This window comes from Phoca vitulina, unplaced genomic scaffold (assembly GCF_004348235.1).
Source record: "Phoca vitulina isolate PV1807 unplaced genomic scaffold, GSC_HSeal_1.0 scaffold69, whole genome shotgun sequence".
NCBI classification, from domain to species: domain Eukaryota; kingdom Metazoa; phylum Chordata; class Mammalia; order Carnivora; family Phocidae; genus Phoca; species Phoca vitulina.
Window position 1 is genome coordinate 4,985,840 of NW_022589772.1, and position 4,674 is coordinate 4,990,513.

Here is a 4,674-nt window from a genome sequence, read left to right on the forward strand (position 1 = left end):
AAAATTTGGATAATGTCTGACTCCAGTGCCTAGATTCCTCAACATTTTCACCCTTCCTTCCTGGGCAAGGCTTTCTCTCCAAACAGCAAGACCCCCCACTCTCTCAGCCAAGCCCGTAGCTCAACGGCCACTCTGACACGAGCACATCAATCCAACAAGCCGACAAAAGTTATGGAGTTCCTAGTCTGCAAAAAATAAGTCTAAGTTCTTGGGGTGGGGGTGAAAGGTCACATGGAGATGAAAAGGGTATTATTCCTTTATTTAGGAGAGCAAGTACACACTCCTACTTTAAAAACCAAGTAGGCTAAAATCAATGCCATTAAAGGGCTAGAAATTGCTTTGGGGGGCAGGGTTCCTATAAGGGAAAGATGATCCAACTGGGGAAACCAGGAAAAGCAAAGAGGTGGCATTGATCCAAATAATGGGAAATTCTAAGGCACAAACTACTAATTTTCTTTTAAAAAAAATACAAAGGATAAAAGAAGAGAAAGTGAGGAGTACCTAGAGATTAGTAGATATTTAAGAGACTTATCAAAGATGCTCAACATCACTCATCATCAGGGAAATGCAAATTGAAACCACGGAGAGATATCAGTTCACAGCTGTTAGAATGGCTGTCATCAAAAAGACAAGAGATAACAAGTGTTGGAGAGGATGTGGAAAAAAGGGAATCCTGGGGCAGTGTTGCTGGGAACGTAAATCAGGCAGCCATTGTGGAAAACAGTATAGACGTTCCCCAAAGAATTTAAAAAAGAGTTAACATATGATACAGCAATCTCACTTCTAGGTATATATGTGAAGAAAATGAAATCACTATCTCAAAGAGATATCTGTACCTCCATATTCATTGCAACATTATTCGCAATAGCCAAGATAAGGAAATGACCTAAGTGTTCATCAGTGAATTAATGGATAAAGAAAATGTGGTGTATATACAAAAAAATAGTATTCAACCATAAAAAGAAGGAAATTCAGGGGGCGCCTGGGTGGCTCAGTCGGCTGAGCAACCGACTCTTGGTTTTTCTGCTTGGGTCATGATCTCAGGGTCATGAGATCGAGCTCCACTTTGGGCTCTGTGCTCAGCGCGGACGCTGCTTGAGATTCTCTCTCGCATGCTCTCCCTCTGCACCTCCCTGCCACTCACACGTGTACTCTCTTTCTAAAATAAAATAAAATCTTTTTATTCATTTATTTGCTTGACAGAGAGACAGAGAGAGAGAGAGAGCGCACAAGTAGGGGGAGTGGCAGACAGAGGGCAGAGGGAGAAGCAGGCTCCCTGCTGAGCAGGGAGCTGGACACAGGGCTCAATCCCTGGACCCTGGGATCATGACCTGAGCTGAAGGCAGACGCTTAACCAACTGAGCCACCCAGGCACCCCTAAAATAAATAAAATCTCTAAAAATAAAAGAAGGAAATCCAGCTTTTTGTGACAGCATGGAGGAACTTGAGGGCATTATGCTAAGTGAAATAAATCTAAACAGAAATAGACAAATACTATATGATCTCATTTATAGATGGAATCTAAAAAAAAAAAAAAGCCAGATTCATACCAACAGAGAATACATTGGTGGTTGCCAGGGACTAGGTGGAAGGGGGAAATGGAGGAGATGTTCATCAATGGGTACAAATTTCCAGTTAGAAGATGAGTAAGTTCGGGGAACAAGATGTACCACATGGTGATTGTAGTTAACAATACCGTATGGTACACTTGAAAGTTGCGAGAGTATATCTTACTTAAATGTTCTCCACACATGAAAATGGTAACTATGTGAAGTAATGGATGTGTTAGCTAACTTTATTGTGCTAATCGTTTCCCAATATATACATGTATCAAATCATCATGTTTATACCTTAAATTCACACAAGGTTTGTTTTTAGATTGTACATATAGGTGAGGTCATCCAATATTTGTCTTTCTCTGACAGTTATTGTTTCCATGATTTGGCTATTGTAATAATGCTGCAATGAAAGTGGGGGTGCATATATCTTTTTGAGTCAGTGTTTTCATTTTCTTCAGATAAATTCCCGGAGTGCAATTGCTGGATCATATGGTAGCTCTATTTTTAGTTTTTTGAGGAAACTCCATAGTGTTTTCCATTGTGGTTGCACCGATTTACATTCCCACCAACAGTGCAAGAGGGTTCTCTCTTTTGTTCACATCCTCGCCAACATCTGTTATCTCTTGTCTTCTTGATGATAGTCATTCTAACAGTCGTGAGGTGATATTTCATTGTGGCTTTGATTTGCATTTCCTTGATGATTAATGATGTTGAGCACCTTTTCATGTACCTGTTGGCTATTTGTATCTCTTCTTTGGAAAAATATCTATTCAGATCCTCTGCCCGTTTTTTAATTAGTTTGGTTTTTGTCAATTGAGTTGTATGAGTTGGATATTAACCGCTTGTCAGATATATCATTTGCAAATATTTTCTCCCATTTGGTAGATTGCCCAATGTGGGAAATGTGTGCCCAGGAAGAGGCAGATGAAAGACATTTGAATAGCATGTTCTGTGTCACAATAACTTACTTAACTTCTTGTGCTTTAGTCTGCTCCTCTGTAGAATGGGGATAATAATAGCATGTATCTCATAGACTTATTGTAAGTATAACATGAGTTGATACATGTAAAGTTCTCAGAGCAAGGCCTAACACATAATAAGTGCTTAGTAATTTTTATGTATGTATTTCTCTAAAAATGAGCCTTGACACATGGGGAAGATTATTGACAGCCAAAGAAGGGGGTTGGTGAGAGAGTTTATTTTACAAAGAGAGGGGACAGCATGAGCAAGGGGGCAAAAGGGAAGTGTGGGTTGTGTTCAGGGACTAGTGAGTGTGTGGTGTGAAGAGGGGGATGGTAGGTTGGGGTCCCTCGTGGAAGGCCTCAAACGCCCAACCAGCAGGCAATAGACCACCATTGAAAAATTGAAGGCCTAGGAAAATCATAAAAATCATAGGATCATATGGAATTGCAATAATGGAAGAATGACTAGGTGACATATAGTCCAATCTCTTTATTTTACAGGGAATGTAATTGAGACAAGAGAGAATGAGGTGACTTGTCCAACATGACATGACTTGCTGATGGCATGACTGAGATGAGTTCAACCTTCTTAACTCCCCAACCTCTGGTTTTCAACTATATTTTTTTCCAATTAACAACGGTAGAAGACTTTACAAAGACGAATTTGTCAGGTTGTAATCTCAAGTTCGCCACTAACTTGTTATGGGCAAGTTACTTCATCTCTGGATTCCAGTTTTCTCTTCTGTAAAACCAAGATTGTGCCATATGGCCTCTAAAGTTCCCTTTTCTAGCTCTAAAGTTAGAATTAAATTTGAGTTCAGTAAGTTTGGAACCAATTCAGTTTGATAGTCCAAGACAGAGACTGATAGTTGTCTCCCATTATCAGTTCTCCTTCTTTAGTATAGAGCCTCCAATTTTTACCTGGGAATATGGCTGCCAGAATCAATTTTATATTTCCAGTCTCCCTTGGAACTATGGGTGGCTAAGTGGCTAAGTGACTAAGTTCTGGCCAATGGGCTATAAGCTATGTTTTGGTGGTGGACACAGCTCTCAGGAAGTATCCTTCAAAGGAGGATACTTCTCTTTCTTTCTTCCTCCTGGTAGGAATGCAGACGTGATGGCTGGAGGTGGAGCAATCATCTTGAATCATGATGTGACATTGGCCCAGGCATGGAGGTTGGGTTTCACGGAAGTGCAGAGCAGCAGGATAGAAGAGCTCTGGATCCCAATGATTGTGGAGCTATCACTAACCCTGGACTTCCTATGTTAACATTAGCAAGAAATAAACATCTCCCTTGCTTAAACCACTGTCATTTTGGGTGTTCTGTCATGTGCAGCTGAACCTATATTATAACTGATACAGGGCATAACTGATGCACCGGATGATATTGAGAGTCCGAACTATCAATAGTTTGGCAGCAGTGACTCTAGGAAAGTACCAGTGAATTGAAGATTACACCAAGGTGTTGAGCCTGAAAGACTACTATCAGAAATAGGGAAGTTGGAGGAGGAATGAGTTTGAGAGGAAAGATAATGAATTTGTCTTTAGATATGAATAGAGGCTTCATGAAGAGATCACACGAACATTTAATGCCCAAATGACACCAAATGCAAGCTCTCAGAAACACTTCCATAAGGAGGAACACAGAATTCCCTCAAAGACTCCTCCAGTTATATTTGTGAGTCTCAATGGGCATTTCACTTTATGCTTAGAAACGTGTCCTCTCATGTTCTTGAATCTAACTTCCTTTTCTTTCAAAAAAGATTTTATTTATTTATTTGAGTGAGAGAGAGAGAGATAGAAAGCACGCATGAGAGAGAGCACAGTGGGGGGATGAGCAGAAGGGGAGGGAGAAGCAGATTCCCCACCAGGACCCCGGGATTACGACCTGAGCAGAAGGCAGATGCTTAACCAGCTAAGCCACCCAGATGCCACTTAGCCTCCTTATTAGAGTCCCTTGTCATAGCTTCTTCCCTCATAAGAGCACTCTGGACCATGCACAGCTGTCCTCTCCTAGTGGCCATCCTGAACAGCACTGTTGTCTATAGCAGAGTGGTAGGCAGGGGGAGGGTTGGTCTTTCCCCAACTTTGTGACTCACTTTGTCACCTGAACCATAAAGCAACACACCTTATGCACAGAATCACCCAAAGT